This window comes from Sapajus apella, unplaced genomic scaffold, assembly GCF_009761245.1.
Source record: "Sapajus apella isolate SASKATOON/1434 unplaced genomic scaffold, GSC_monkey_1.0 scaffold32, whole genome shotgun sequence".
Classification (NCBI taxonomy): domain Eukaryota; kingdom Metazoa; phylum Chordata; class Mammalia; order Primates; family Cebidae; genus Sapajus; species Sapajus apella.
Window position 1 is genome coordinate 19,836,161 of NW_022436972.1, and position 17,031 is coordinate 19,853,191.

The following is a 17,031-nucleotide window of genomic DNA, read 5'->3' on the forward strand; positions in this document are numbered from 1 at the left end:
CTATCGTCCAGGTTGGAGTGCAATGGCACGAACTCAGCTCACTGCAACCTCCACCTCCCAGGTTCACGTGATTCTCCTGCCTCAGCCTCCTAAGTAGCTGAATTTACAGGTGCACACCACCACCCCCAGCTAAGTTTTTGTTTTTTTTTTTTTTAGTAAGGACAGGGTTTCACTATGTTGGCCAGACTGGTCTCAAACTCCTGACCTCGATCCACCTGCCTTGGGCTTCCAAAGTGCTGGGATGACAGGTGTGAGCCACCACACTTAGCCTCCCTTAGCAATTTTCAAGGATATGGTACATTAACAATAGTCATCCTTTTGTACAATCGGTCTCTAGGAGTTATTCCTCTTGTCTAACTGTAATTTCGTATTTTATGGCCAACATCTTCCCATTTTTTGTACTTTACCCCCATTGCTCAACTACTTCTTGCCTCCATGAGTCAACTGTTTAAGATTTCACGTAAAAGTGAGATTATGGCCGGGCACAGTGGCTCACGCTTATAATCCCAGCACTTTGCGAGGCGGAGATGGGTGGATCACCTGAGGTCACGAGTTCGACACCAGCCTGACGAACACGGGAAAACCCCGTCTCTACTAAAAATACAAATTTAGCTGGGCATGGTGGTGCATGCCGGTAATCCCAGCTACTTGGGAGGCTGAGGCAGGAGAATCGCTTGAACCTGGGAGGCGGAAGTTGCAGTGAGCTGAGATGGTGCCATTGTATTCCAGCCTGGGCAACGAGAACAAAACTCCATCTCAAAAGAAAAAAAAAAGAAAGAAAGAAAAAGTGAGATTATGCAGTATTTGTCTTTCTGTGCCTGGCTTATTTTACTTAACATAATGTGCCCCTGATAAATCTATAATATCACACATGAGGAAATTTCCTTCTTTTAAGGCTGAATAATATCCCATTGTGTATTTAGACCACATTTTCTTTCTTCCGTCCTCTGATGCTGGCTACTTAGGTTGATGCCACATCTTGGCTGTTGTGAATAATGCTGCAGTGAACATGGGAGTGTAGGTATCTGTTCTGAATTCATTTCCTTCGGGTATATGCCTTCGCCATGCCTGGCATGTTTCTCATTATGCCTTTGAGATTTATGCGCTCCCTCTCCCTGCCTGTCTGTCCACTCCCCATGTCTATGAATCTGAATCATTCTCCCAGAACCAAGAACAGAACCAACTACATAATTTGTAGGCCTTAGTGCAAAATAAAAATGTGGAGTCCTTTGTTTAAAAATTAAGAATTTTTAGACAGTGACAGTAGAGCATTAAAACAAATGGCGAGCCCTTCTGGGCACAGGCCTGTATAAGACTGCACAGGCCACTGGATTATATAGTAGTTCTATCTTTAATGTTTTGAGGAACTTCCATGTTCCTCCTAATGGCTGTACTAATTTGCATTGAATTCCCACCAACAATGTACAAAGGTTTCCTTTTTTCTCCATATCCTTGCCAATGCTTACCTTCTGTCTTTTTTATAATAGCCATCCTACCAGGTGTGAGGTGATGGCTCATTGTGATTACAGCTATACTTCTTCTAAGATGCCTTCCTACTTGCCACCTTACTGTCATATTTTTTTAGTACCCTATGCATCTTTCTATCACAGAGTTTATCACAAGATACTATAATTGTTATGTTTGGTAACCTCCCTGATTGCAAACTTCCTGAATTTACAAGACTGACTCTTCTAGGTTTGTTTTCTGAGTACCTGGTACATGGTATGATCCTAATAAGAGCTTGATGAATGAATAAAAATGCAACAAACACATACAGATATATAATCATAAAGATTAGTTGACAAATGTGGCATACAATAAGTATCAAGAATGTCTTATAAGCAAGTGCTGTAGGCTTTAGTGGGAGAGAAAATAATAGATTGGCGGTCAAGGGAAGATTATTGGGCAGGTCAGCTTCCTGAGCTTGTGGCCCATGCAGTCTCACAGGGACCTATACCCAGAAGGGCTTCATACTTGGTTTAATTCTCTGCTGTCACTGTCTAAAATTCCTAATTTTTAAACAAAGGACTCCACATTTTTATTTTGCCCTGGGGCCCACAAATTATGTAGTTGGTTCTGTTCTTGGTTCTAGGAGAATGATTCAGATTTATAGACAAGGAGTGTGGGGAGACAGGCAGGGAGAGTGAGGACAGAAATCTCAAAGGCATAATGAGAAATGTACCAGGCTGCCAGAGGGTTGCTCTGAGGCTTGGAAGATGCATTGAGACAGAGTTTGGATATTTTTCTAGCAGCAATGAATAACTTCAGATACCTAGCAAGCAGGAGAGTGATGGGAGAAAACTGTAGCCTTAGGAAGAGTCATGTGGTGCTGCCATGTAGGATGGAGAGAGGAACAGTGAGGCAAAAAACAGGAAAATCAGGAAGCTAATCCAAATGCGGTAGTAAAGCAGAAATGGCAAAGAAAGAACAAAACCGGGAAATACTATGAGGGAAAAAATAAATGAAACTTTGACCACATATGGAATTGAAAAAGAAAGCAGGACTCAGGAGTACTCCGGACCGTCCTGGGGGTGTAGTCCACTCTTGGCAAAGTGAAGGAAGGGATGGGCTAGGGGCAGCTTCTTTGTCAAAAGAATGATGAATTCAGTTTTAGACACTGGAGATTATTGGAATTTCAAAAGAGACTTGTTCATTTTTTACTTAAATATCAAAAATTGTTCATGGAGAGGAGAAATTGGAAAAGGAAAGGATTGTTAACAGTGTCAAATATCCCATAAAAACAAGGACATTGAAGACTGATTAGAGTCCAGTTTCAGAAGAGTGATGAGAACAGCAGCCCAATAGAGATTCTATGGAAATGAACAAAGGTAGCACTTCTTAAATTTATAATCCTCTTGTCCAATCCACTCCTCCTGAAATCCTCATCTCATTGACTGTTACTACCCTCCACCACCCAGTTTCCCAAGCTCCTTCTGCTGTATTCAATCTCTTTCTTCCTCCATAGTCAATCAGTCTTTTCTTCCCCTTTCTGCCTATCAAGTGTCTCTGGAATTCACCCACATGTCATTATCCCACTGCCACCATCACCACTTTATGCCCTATGCAGACAGACGCCTTGGGGATGACTCAGTCTTTATTCTCCCCACTCTTCCTCTAGTTCTTGCCATCTTATTCTTCTCACTGGAGTTTGGGGGGATTTTTCTAAAACTCAAGTCTAATTGTGTCACTTTCCATTTATGACTGTTAGGAATTTGTTCTACCAAAAATATTGAAGTTCTAAATCCAAATGCTTAAGAATGTGACTCTATATAGAAATAGGGTCTTTGCAGATGACCAAGTTAAGATGAGATCATTAAGATGGGCCCTGACCAATACGACTGTCATTTTTTTAAAAAGGAGAAATTTAGACACAAATGTGTAGATAAAAGCAGAAATTGGGGTGATGCCTTTATAAGCCAAGGATGACAAATGTTGCCAGCAAACCCACCAAAAGCTGGAAGAGAGATATGGGACAAATTGTCTCTCACAACTCTCAGAAGGAACTAGTCCTGCAACACTGTAGTTCCAGATTTTCAACCTCAGAACTGTGAGACAATTCATTTTTGCTATTTTAAACCACTCAGTTTTTGGTACATTTTAAAAACAGCCCTAGGAAGTATTATAGATCCTGAAATGACTCCCCGTTGCTGGCAGGGTGTGATGGTTAATTTTCTATGTGTCAACTTGACTGGGCCATGAAGTGCCCAGATATTTGATCAAACATTACTCTGGGTGTTTTGGTGACAGTGTTTTGGGGTGATGTTAACATTTAACTTGGTAGACTGAGTTAAGCAGATGACCCTCTCTAAGGGGGTGGGCCTCATCCAATCAGCTGAAGGCCTGAATAGAGCAAAATGATTGGCTGTCCCTTGAGTCAGAGAGAATTCTTCCTGACTGACTGCCTTTGAGCTGAATGAGACTTTGGCTTTCTTCTCCCTTGGACTCAAACAGAAACACTGGCTCTCGCTGGGTGTCAAGCCTGCCAGCGTTCAGGCTACAACTACACTGGCTATCCTGGGTCTCCAGCTTGCTGAATCATCATGAAGATCTTGGGACTTGTCAGCTTCCCTAATCACATGAACCAATTCCTGTAATAAATCTCTTTATACATACACATACATGCATACATAAATACACACACACACACATTCCATTGTTCTGTTTCTCTGGAAAACCCTGATTCATACACAGATGAGAGCCCAAACTCCTTAACACAAGTTAAAAGCTCCACTATGACTTGGTTTCTGTAAAATCCTCCAGTTTTTCTCTTTCTGTGCACTTTCCCTTAGTGTCACGCTCTTGACCACAGTAGCATCCAGCTTTGTCATATTCTTGATGTACCTTGATTTCACCCACCTGCGATCTTTCATACATGCCATCCCCTTATGCTTATTATAGTACATTTCCACCTTTCCTTTCCATGTCATTCTTCAAGTCTCAGCTTTGTCCCCTTCATTAATGTATTCAACAAACGTTTTTGAAATATTGGATACAGTATTTAGAAGTTAACAAAGCAAACACAGCCCTTGGCCTCATGGAATTCCTAGTAGGAGAGACTAATATCAAATGAGGCGATAGTACGTCAGAGATGTCAGCAGTATGTGGGAGACCATGATGTAGGTGATAACAGTAGCCTTAACACATATGAGAAAGCTGAATTCCAAGCCTATAATGAGAGAAGCCAAAAAGAAGTAATTCAAATCCCACCTTGGATGCTCAGAAAAGCTCAGAACTCTGAGACACCAGATACTTTTGGAGGCAGAGTGCAAAACGGACTTGAAAAATAGGAAGATTCATAGAAAATTTATATAAGGAACAGTAAGACATTCCCCACCCTATCCCCACCCACATGTTGCTATATAAAATTAAAAAAGAAACATTCAGAAAAAAGGTCTTTACCTATTGCTATGGTTTGAATGCCTCCTCCAAAATTCATGTTGAATTTTAATTGCCATTGTGATAGCTAAGAGGTGGGGCTTTTAAGGCGTGATTGACCATCAGGGCACTGCCCATGTAGAATTAATGCCATTATAAAAAGGCAAGTTTGGCCCAGTCTTCCTTTCTTGCCTTCTTGCCTTCTGCCATGGGATGAGGCAGCAAGAAGACCCTCTTAAGATGCTGGTACCTTATATTGGACTTCTCAGCCCCTAGAGCTGTAAGCCAATAAATTTCTGTTTATTATAAGTTACCAAGTGTGAGCTATTTTGTTATAGCAGTACAAAACAGACTAAGAGAGAAATTTTGAGATGATGGCAGAAATGAAATGTTCAATGGAAGTTTTGAAGAAAATGTAGAAAAATTCTCTCTGACAGTAAAACAGAAAGGCTAAGAGGCAGAAAATCAGAGGAAAGAAAGAAAATTAGAAGATTAATTCCAGAGGCATAACAGGCAAATAAATGTAATTCCAGGGAAATAGAGCACAGGAAACAGAAGAAAGGAAATGAGAGATGGAGAGAGAAAATATTTCCCAGAACTAAGAGACCTGAATTTCCCAATTAGAAGAGACCACTGAGTCCCTTGCACAGTAGATGAAAACAGACTTACGCTAAGACAAATCATCAACAATTTTCAGGACACCAGGTATAAAAAAAATTCTAAAAATGTTCAGAAAGAAACCAAAAATGACATGCAAGGGACCATAAGTCAGAATGACATCAGCTGTCTCAACAGCAGCCCTGCAACCTAGAACACACAGGAACAATCCCTTCCAAATTCTGAGAAAATGATTTCCAGTGTGGACTTCAAAGAATGGAGATAGTTTTCAACTATAAAACGTCTTAAATAATGTATGTCCCATATACTCTTTCTCAAGAATCTACTAGAGGATGTGTTCATTACAACAAGGAAGTAGACTGAGAAAGTGAATGGTGTGTGGTCTAGAAATAAGAAATCCATCCTAGATGGGGAAGAAAGGGATCCCCAGAGTGATGAGGAAGGAAAGCTTCTAGATGGCAGCTGAGCAGCAGGACTGAACAGGAGGAAGGGCCTCTCTGAGGGGGAAACAAGGAATGGATTCATTCCTTGATGTTTTAAATTGTATTTTAGCTCTGTTGGAGAGTTTATACAGAATTAGTAATAAGTACATAGAAACCTACCATATCAAAAAAAGATATAAAAGCATAGTGCAAAATATTCCTAACTCAGTTATGAATGTTTTGATAGTCATTATAAAAACTGAGTATTGATTTAACTAAAAGAACTAAACTGTTCTGGAGGATGATGGGAAGGTTAACATGTATATGTTGGACTGGGGGGGATGTGAGAGGGCCAAATATCTCCCAAGTAGGAAGGAAAAAAATATATATATATATGTGTATGTATGTATCTGAACCCAATCAAGATATAGCATAAGCATAGCATCTAGAAATATGGAACTAAATAACAGAAGAGTTAGCTAAAACTGTTGAAAATACTTGTTTCTAGGGAATGGGAATCAGAGGTGAATGAGTATGTCAGGAGACTGGTGTTTCATGAGAAGCCTTGAGGTAATACTTGACTTCTAAAACTATATATGTATATTACTTTGATTAATAAATATATGTCCACACAAAAAAAATGTACACAAATGTTAATTGCAGCATTATTTATATCAAATAGTAGAGAGCATCTAAATGTCCATCAGCTGATGAACAGATAAAATGTGATATATTCATACAGTGGAATATCATTCTTCTATAAAAAGGAAGGAAGGCCAGGTGCAGTGGTTCATGTTTGTAATCCCAGCACTTTGGGAGGCTGAGGCAGGAGAATCACCTGAGCCCAGGAGTTTGAGAACAGCCTGACCAACATGGCAAGGCCCTATCTCTACAAAATAAACAAACTTTTTTTAATTAGCTGGGTGTGGTGATATGTGCCTGTAGTCCCAGCTATTCAGGAAGCTGAGGCGGGAAGATGGCTTGAGGACAGGGGTTCAAGGCCTCAGCAAGCTATAATAGCACCACTGCACTTCAACCTGGGCAGCAGAGTGAGATTCTGTCTCAAAATAAATGAACAAACAATAAAATGAAGTACTGACATGCGACAACACAGATGGACCTTGAAAACATGCTAAGTGAAAGAAGCTAGTCACAAAAGAACATGTATTGTGTGATTCCCTTTATATGAAAAGTCCAGGATAGGCAAACTTATAGAGACAGAAAATAAACTAGTTGTTGGCTGTGGCTGGGGATTTGGGAGATGGGGGTGAATGGGGAGCAACCTCTAATGGGTAAAGAGTTTCTTTTGGAGATGACGAAAATGTCCTGGAATTATATAGTATAATTGTTGCACAACTCTGTTAAAATACAACAAACCACTGAATTGTACACTTTTTAAAGGTGAATTTTATGGTCTGTAAATCCTATTTCAGTGAAGCCATTACTTAAAAAATTAAAAATGTTAATAATCATACCTAATTCATAGAGTTGTTGTGAGGAATAAATAAAATAATGTATGTTAAGGGTCTAGTCCAGAGCCTGATGTACATAGTAAAAGACTAGCTAACACTTAAATAGGATTTGCTGTGTGTCAGACACTCTTCTAAGTTCTCTGCATATGTCAATTCACTTAGCCCTTGCAACAACTAGATAAAATAGACACTGTTCTTATCCTCATTTTCTAGATGCGGAAACTGAGGCCAGTGCAGGTAAATAATTTGCCCAGGCTCACACAGCTAGTGCAATAGTAGAGCTGGCCCAGCATCTTTACTCTTCACCACTTGATGCTCCCTGTCTCTGCCTCCCAGGCCCCACGTCTGGGTTAGTGCTGTGTGCTCCCGGGGACACTGCCTTTCATCTGTTGTGGTTCCAAGTAGAGAATTCTTCACTCGCCTTGTTTCCCTTGTCTGTGTCTTCAACTACAGTGGACATGCTACAATGGCAGGGACAGTGCCCATCTTAATTCGTCTCCCTTCCCTGCCCATCATGTGTTGGGATGAGGGTGGGCTGTAAAGTGAAACAAAGGTGTTTTTCTCTTTGTACAAATACCATGAGTGCATGGAGAGGAAGTGGGGAGAGCTGAAGAGATTAAGATGCTAGAGAAACATGAGATAATTGATGGAGCAAGGTATCTAAGGAAGTGGAAGATTAAGAGTGAGATAGTAATGAAACACTGACCTTGGGAAGAAAGAACAATGCCACTCCTATTAAGACTGAAAGAGGAGGAAAAGATGGATATTTTGAGAGCAGAGGCAAGGCTTATACCAGACCACTTGGATCATCTCAATCAAGAAGAGGCAGCAGAAGAATCTTGGGCCAGGACAAAGAGTGGCAGGGTGGAGTGAAAGGCTGAGGCAAGAGGAGAGAGTTTAGAATAAATGCCCAACTTTGGGAGGTCTGTGATCTCTTTACTGATACAATGGTCTCTTTTCCCAGAAAAAAAGTACAGACACACAGAATTATGCATTTAGTTTTCGGGGTCTGTGGACTCCAGGTTGAGAATGCCTGTTCTCAAGAATTAATAAAATAGAATGAAAGTATTTCTGCTAACTAATTTAAAGTCAAGCAGCTTGACTTTTTAGCATTCTGAGTTTGTGTTTCTGTGACTTTCCTCAGCAACATTCAGAAGCCTGACAGTAGCAGGTGATCTGGTATCTGGGACTGAGGCCAAAGGCTTCAGGGCAGGAGAGGGCGGGATGAAGTCTCAGAGGGTGGTGGAGCTTAGAGAAAGGCAAAACCCAGGCCAGGACAGGTGGCGGCGGAGGCTTATCGACGGTGGGGTGAGACAGGTTCACTCCGTGTGCAGCCCATAAGGGGGCGCATTGTCTGTAGAGAATGTAAAAATGGTAAGAAAAACAAAAGTCAGTCTTCTGCTTACTGTTATGAATGCGCAAGCAATTGTAAACACCAACAGCAATAAAATACTCCTCTCTGAAAAAGTCTTGGGCTAGGACCTAAGCAATTGCCTGAAAGTGGTTAGACTTACAGCACTGAGAGGCAGATAAAGAGATTAAGATTGAGAGAGTAGGGCAGGGCTTGCAATGGTGCTGTCCAGGATGTGGCTGAGGGGGTGTGGGTGCCTGCCGTGGATGCTAGGGTAGACGATAACTCTGTTAACTGGGTGGCTGTAAGCAGCACCCAAGTCAATGCCTTTCGTTGTCTACAACCTAGACGTTTCCTGGAATCCTAAATCCTTTTCTTCACTTATCAGACATCACCTCTGCCCAAATCTGCAACTGCTTTGGTACCACACTGGCTTTTCCACCTCTCTATTATAGATGGCATTTATTTCCTTACATGTTTTTTCCCCACTAGACTGTACTCCTAGAGAGCATCGATAGTGTCTTATTTATTTCTGAATCACCAGTTCAGACAAGCATGCAAACAGCCATTGAACCAGTGCACAAGTATGTTTTGCTCTTCTTTATAGATTCCTCCAGTCTGAGATGACCGGACACCAATAAATACAGACTACTGCTGCTTTCCTTCTCCCAGGTAAAGGAATAAATATCGGTTCCCCTTCATGAAGTGTTACTGTTGGACCTTTATGCCATCCTAAAACCACCAGGATGTGGAACCAGATCAGGGAGGCCCACAGTTACCACCCCTTGTATCTGTAAGACCATCAAGACAGTATCTGTGGACTCCTGCTACAGGGCCCCAAAGATGACAGCATTTTGCTGCTTTTAGTGTGAGCAGTGCTCTAACAGCCATGCATGGATGTTCCACTGGTGTCCTGAAAGAATCTAGGTGCTTCTTGGAAGCTCTCTGCAACTTATTAATTGGGAGTGATTATGCAATGGAGAAAACAGAGTCCCATCACCCTCTCAGCCTTGCCTGGGAAATCACAGGAAGACTGATAGCTCTCTGTAAGGTGAAGTGTTTCTAGAATCCCCACTGTCTCGCCCCGTTCTTCCACCCACTCGGTTCCCCAAGATCCTCCCTGTGGGCTTCTGACCAGTTGCCAAACCACTGGCTAATGAAGTAGATAAACCAGAACAGCTTGGGTTAACATTTAAGGGCAGAAACGACTTTCTAGAGGAGAAATCAAAAAAAGCAAAAGAAGTATAAGGGCAGTCCTCCAACCAGTCAGAACACTTTGACCACCTGAGAGGCCGATGGAGCAGCAAACTCAGACACATGTCGACTCTGGAGCAGACATCTTCAGCGTAGCATCTGACCTGGGAGCACAACCACACATCCTCATTCTTAAACAGCAGATCGACTACTGGAACCACACACAGTCTCTGGGCAATGTGGAAACATGTCTAATATTTAGTCAACATAACTCAGGGTGCCACAATCTTCACAACTGTTGTGAGCACTTGAGGATGCTCCATTTGACGACAGGAATTTGCCCTTAAGCATCTGCGGTTTGGGTATAGAATAGAGCTTCCCTCACCTACCTGCTAATTTTATAAAATGCACATTCAAAAAAAAATCTTGTCTGTAAGAAGGAATGAAGCTACCCATTTAAATATAGCAGCTGCCTGTGCAATCTACCGCTACTCTTTATAGGAAACGCTTAAATAATTGAGATATTTAATTGGGTTAAAGAGATCCCTAGCACATAGATGTTCTATAAATAAAAGAATGAGTAAATAATCTAGTAACCTTCCTTTTCATGTCCTTCCCTTAAAGAGATCATTCTGTTTTGTTTGCACCAATAAGACCACTGTTAGAGAACTCCAGAGAGGTTTGATTTGAGGTGGGGCGGGGCTTTCCCAAGGAAGTCCCTTTTCATTTGTTTCAGGTGTACTGCCACCTTTTTGCTTGGCTCTTTCACTAAAAATGAATAATTTGTTGATCTTTGCTGTAAGGGGGTAGGCACCTGGGCTTTGCTTTTGCAACTAGAGTCAAAGAAGTGAACAGGCTGACCTTGCCTTGATCTCTAGAATCAGAAAGGTTTAAGTAGCCCAGGGACTACTTAGAGGGAAGAGAAAGGGAGAGAGAAAAATGCTTATAAAGAAGTGGGCAAAAGAGCGGGACTCTGTCTCGAAAAAACAGAAAGAAAGAGGAAGTGGTAGGAGGTGTCTGAATTTCAGTGTGACCTGTTCTGTCAGGTGATTTTTGGTGGGGCGGGGACATGAAAAAAAAAAGTTAAAATGTCCTTATAAAGACAAAATCTTTTTCTTTCCTGGCTGATGATTTGTCATTCTAGTCACTTCCTGCCTTGTGACCACACACCCAGGCTTGACAAAGCTGTTCTGCAGATCAGAAAGAAGGGGTTCCTGGTCAGATACCAGTACTACCAAGGACAGTTTTTTTCCTACAAGGTAAATTTTCTTCATGTGTTTTGCTGGTTTTAAGTGCTCATGATGCCCTTCGGCACTGTTTCCGTGGATTGTGTGGGTTTTGCCTTTAGGGGACTAGAGATCTGAGCATGTCACCTGAGACCTCTGTGATTCCTGCCATGGTCTAACTGCCCAGGACGTCTGCGGCCACCTTGCATGGCCATCCAAGATGGAGCCCCTCGACTCTCGGGGCTAGGTTCTTCTCAACTTATCTGCAGTTATTACCTCTACCCAAAATTAAGGTTTCTTTTTTCTTTTAAAACCAAACCACGTTCCAGTGTATTTCCATTGCTCTATTTCAGGAAGACTATTTACTGTGATTTTATCTTCTTTAAAATGTTTTCAGGAAAGTGCATATTGATAATTTAGATTGTATTGCTTATTGGCCTAATGGGGGTAGTTTAATTTTAGTTCCTGCGGTTCTGTTTTTCTTAAAAAATGTCTTTACAGTACTTTAGTGGATATATTAGTATCTTGAGTCATATGTTACTGAATGTGATACCAGTTATTTGAGTGATTTTTGGCGCCAAGGGTTTTTAATGGGTGTGCTTTATAACCACATGGAATTAGATAGAGGTTTTCTCTTTTCCATTTGTTCTCTAAAAATGAAAGCAATTTGTATAATGTTTAATTGTACTGTTTTTGTAGAATTTTCTGAATTATTTGTTATGCTTATGACCATACCAATGAATATTCACTCAAATTCTGGGAGGAAGGCTTTTATCTGTAATAGAAATTTTTATACAGTTTATATGAGATATTTATTCCAGAAATTTTGCCCAAACATAGACTTTGAATCTTGTAGTATACGCTTTTATTTAATTACCACTATTATATAACACTAAGAACCATTGACAAATGATAACAGTTAAAGTCATTCAGACTGGAAATGGATGCATGAATCAGGATATTTATCAAAACCTAACTTTTAATATAATATATTCATTTTAGTATATTATATTAATTAGCAACTTGTTTTCTAAAATTACTCTATCAGGACAACTTTTAGAAACCCTATCAGTAAGCAAATAAAGGCGGCTTATCTGCACACATCTTGATTTTGAATCAAGATATACCTTTGTACATCTTACGTTTGTATATCTCTATGTTTGTCGTAAGTTTCCATTTGGTTTCTATTAAGTATAATTGTTTAAAGAATGTCTGTGTAGACAAATTTGAATCATTTACCTGTAAATGTGAATTTCTGGAAGTTGCAAAATGTGGCCACCAATATTACTTTGCACATCTCACCTGAATAGTTTCAAACAAGCAAACATGTGAAATTGAGAGAAGAGGGACTTGAACCCCAGAAAAGAACAGACTAAAAAAATGCTGTGTCTTACTTTAAGTAAAACTATTAATAAGAATAAAATAAATTAGAATGTGAAGGAATGTCAGTATTTTTCTTATATTTAAGAAGAAATAAAAAGGACTACTAGAAACTTAATTCAAAATAAAAAGGTACCCTGTTTAAAATTAAGTTTACGTTGCTAAAGCACCAACCCCATATATTACAAAGATATTCCTCTTCGTTCTAACTCACCCCCAGGAACATCAGGGGAAAAATCTTCTAGGTCTTGCTCTTTGAACAAGCATTGCTGTGGTGGGATAGAGTTGTGCTTAGGAGGACATTTCCTTAGCAATCCCAGAGACGCTTTTCTTTGTAGCATTTAAATTTTTGTCTCTTTTGTAAATTATGCCTTCCAACAATCGGTAATTTGGGAAACAATTTCAGTGCTTTAACTTCATTTATAATTCTATCTCTGAACTCTTTGGGGGAAGGGAAGACCAACCAGAAAAGTCTCATTTGAATGTATCCATTTAACTTGGAGAGGACAAGAAAATTAATAATAGCACTTAATAATTAGAAGCATGTAATGTAAGCAGGTACTCTGTATAAATCACCTCATTTAATCCTCTCAATTACCTTTAGAGTTGAGGAATGGGCTAGATGGTTGAAGGAACTGGCCTTAGGTCCCTGGGCATTTGGGGTGGGGGGCAGTAGATGGTCAGAATTTCAGGCTCCTACTGCCTGTGTCTGTTACAGATCCTCCCTTCCAGGCCAGCAGATCCTCCCTTTTCCCAGAGGTAGGTGATTACAGGCTTTTATTACTGAAGCTGGCTAAGGAGATCTTGGCATTCACAGTTTTAAGGAAGAGAGAGAATGAAAGAGAGAGCAAGGGAAAGAGAGAAGAGAGAGAAGAAAACACTGTAATAAATTTATAAAGATTTTTATTTTTATAAATAAGAGATACCATTGCAGGTTTTATATAATGGGATAAAGAAATAGTTTTAAAATTAATGCATAATTTTACTAAAGAATTGTTTGCCTTTGCAAACTTGCCTCAACCCACTTCCCCAACCTTATTTCTTGTCACTTCCTTCTGTTCAGCCTCCCACTACCCCATCCCCTCTTCCGCCTCTGCTAACCCACATTTTAATGCGCTAGACCACAAGCCACCAGAAAGTTCCACTCTCTTTTTGCTCCAACTGTTTCTTTAATTGTGTTCTTCTTTATTTTTAAAACTTCTGATCATTTCTCAAGGCTGACTTCAAGAAACAAACCCTTTTGGAGGCCTTCCCGTCTTCTCCCTGCCACCACTAAATGTTTCTTTGGTGTGCATTTGCTTAATGCTTTGATCTTACAGTAAGTATAGCATTAATCATTTGTCTTATTTCAAGTCCTTATTTGCTGACAGACCTGAACTCCTTTTCTGTCTTTCCTGGCACATAGTAGATGCTAATTGTATTTACTGAATGGAAAATTTGTCACAGGTTTTTTTTTTTTTTTCAGCTTCTTACATATGCATGAAAGACTTTGACTGTAGTTATTAACTTAATATTTACTGTCTCCATTTACTTCTATGAATGAAGATGCAACAATAATATAATATTTTGCATCCTACCATGCTTCAGCTTTGCCAAAGCCCTAGTCTCATTTTAGCTTCAAAGTATCATATGGACATTGACCTCAAGAATTTTTTTAAATTGTACAATTACTACCAAAGAAAATTTGAATCTCATTATTGTAGTATAAATACATTAGTTGGGCCAAAACTTAGTTACCCTTGCCAAAACTGTATACCCAATAACGGGCCTCTTTAATGACAAAGAACGCAAGAACAGGTGTTAACTTTTACTTACTCACTTTGGGTTGTTCTCAGAAAATTCTCAAGTCAACTTCTCCTTGTTACCTAAAGAGTACAGGCCCTTCTATGTATACAGGAGAGATGGCAAATACATTTTAAAATCAGGTTAGGTAAAATAAAGTTAAGAAATCTGCTTATAAGATTATATTTATGAAGAGTCAAACATTTATAACGTAAGATTATAAAGGCTTGGACTTTATGACTAATAACAGGTTTTATAGCAGAGTGACATTATTTCAGTTAATCTAATTTTCTTCCTAGTATTTTTTTATTTGCTAGTTTCCCAACTTACAGATATCAAATCAAATGATACTATTTCATTTGCATATTGAACACTGCAGAAATAAAAATGAGAATTAGAACCCACCAAAATATAAAACTAATCAGTGTCTGCAGATTTGAAGAGCTTCAAGTGTTCCTATTTTGCCAGATGGAAATGCACTTCTTGCTGGGCGCAGTGGCTCACGCCTGTAATCCCAGCACTTTGGGAGGCCAAGGCAGGCAGATCATGAGGTCAGGAGATCGAGACCATCCTGGCCAACATGGTAAAACCCCATCTCTACTGAAAATACAAAAAATTAGCCAGACGTGGTAGAATGTGGCTGTAGTCCCAGCTACTGAGGAGGCTGAGGCACGAAAATCACTTGAATCGGGAGGCAGAGGTTGCAGTGAGCCAAGATCACGCCACTGCACTCCAGCCTGTGAGAAAGAGTGAGACTCCGCCTCAAAAAAAAAAAAAAAGTGTTGATGTTCCACAGTGTCTTCATTTTGAGGCTCCAGGAAGTCACCTCCTGATTAGATGCTGGTCTCCTAGGGGCATCTCCCTATTGCTACTGTGGCCATGGTGCTCCCCAGATGCCATCTTCCTACTGCTTTCCTCAGTTCCCTTCTGATCCAACTTCCTGCCTTATACTATTGACTGTTCCTGTTGTTTTGGTTTGTCAGTTTCAATGCTTACATCAGTCTGCCCAGAAATTGCATAACTGCTCCATCTTGTAAGATATTGGTGGGAGGAGTGAGAGGAGTTTCAGTTGATCGTCCTAATAATAGGACGATCTAATGCTCGTATTGAATTGGGTGTTTTTCTAAGTGCTTTAATCCTATTAAAGCATTTAGTTGTCATACAGTTCTGTCACATAGTTTCTGGTGCCCTCTTCATGTTTGAAGGCAAATTCATTCATTCATGTATTTTATTTAATTTTCTACAATTGGATCCATTTTTGTCCTAACTGTTGAATTTCAACGCAACTTCCTGGAATAAACAGGTAGCAAATCATGGTGCCTATTTGTACCTAAGCTCTCAAGTTGAGCTCAAATAATCATAATCTCCGCCCCGCAAATGCATCTATATGATAAATGCTTTTATTAAACAAACTATTCTGTGTTATCATATCATCATCATCCGTAGCAGCATCAGTAGTCAGCCCCTCTGAACACTTGACTGAGTAGTTGGTTGTTGCCCATTACAGGCCTCTACATGGGTCATAGAACATGATCTCCACTCTCAAAAACTTTAAAAGGTTCTTAGTCTTTAAAGTTTAGAATAATTTTAGTCAAGTGGAATTCACATTTTCTAGTCTACTGTGACTGATAGACATGAATAGATTAAACATTCTAGTATTTATACCCAAACACACATATCTACGATTCTATAGTAATGGCCAAATATAGGTGTCCTAAAAACTAAGAAAGAAAACTTGTTTTAAATGTTAGTGGAAGAAGAGAGGTAAAAGTGATCCACTTACTGAGTTTCAGTAAGATTTGCTCAACTTTAGAGCCATGGCTGTGTCAGCCCCACTTACAAGGAGCCTGTTTCTCAAAGATGGTCAGTTGTTCTTTCTGGCGGAAGGAAAAGCTATGTGAAATTGCGGAACTAGCAAAACCACAGTTCGTGGTTGCAGCCTTGATTCTTGTTTCAGCATCGGTTACATGGACAAAAGGAGGGGTCTCCCTTCCTCTCTCTGTCTTTCTCTCTCTCACACACACACAGACCACAGAAACACACCCATACACGCTCCTTCTTAACTGGATAAGCTAAAGTGGAAAAGAGGTTATGTTCTCTCCATAGCAGAAAAGCCAACACCAAATTCAGCAGGCAGGTTAATTCTGAATGTGAATTGCAATCTCCCAGATAATTTGCTTTCCTTTTTTTGGTTGCACTTTCTAGAGGGAAGTGAATTAATGGAACAATTACCTTGTATTTAAATAATACCTTGTATTTTGGTTGCTTAGTTTGGTAACAGTTACTAAAATTTATCGAAGCTATGTATCCAAATGTATGAAGTAAAGGGATACACAAATGTTATTTGCATAAAATTTGCATTTTTTTCCTATTCAGCATTACTTAGGCAAAGTTTTAAATTAGAAGTGCATCTTTATTAACCTCAGGTGCAACCTTTTTTTCCAAAAAACTTTTTATAATAACTCATGAGATTATAATAGATGTGTGTGCACCCAATATATCTTCTGTCCTGAAAATGTTTCTTTAATTTTTTTTTAATTTTTAAATGGACATATATATATTTATGGAATACCTAGTAATGTTTTCAATACATACAATGTCTAGTGATGAGATTGGGGTAATCAACATATCCATCATCTTAAACATTTTTTATTTCTTATGCTGGAAACACAATATGTATTTTATATATATATATATATATATATATATAT

At 39.6% G+C, this 17,031-nt stretch overlaps 1 protein-coding gene across 3 annotated transcripts in view; it reads left to right on the forward strand.

The window, feature by feature from the left end:
- Positions 1-9,350: 9,350 nt before the first annotated feature.
- The window catches only part of LCP1 (lymphocyte cytosolic protein 1), a 56,040-nt gene continuing 48,359 nt past the window's right edge, over positions 9,351-17,031 (forward strand). Inside the window, exons 1-2 of one of the 3 annotated variants that reach the window (XM_032294715.1) lie at positions 9,351-9,410; positions 11,077-11,191. The gene's annotated coding sequence lies outside the window, so the exon portion shown is untranslated. Of the gene's footprint in view, positions 9,411-10,920; positions 10,939-11,076; positions 11,192-17,031 lie in introns of those variants that run through there. The other 2 variants (XM_032294716.1, XM_032294717.1) reach the window with 2 other exon arrangements.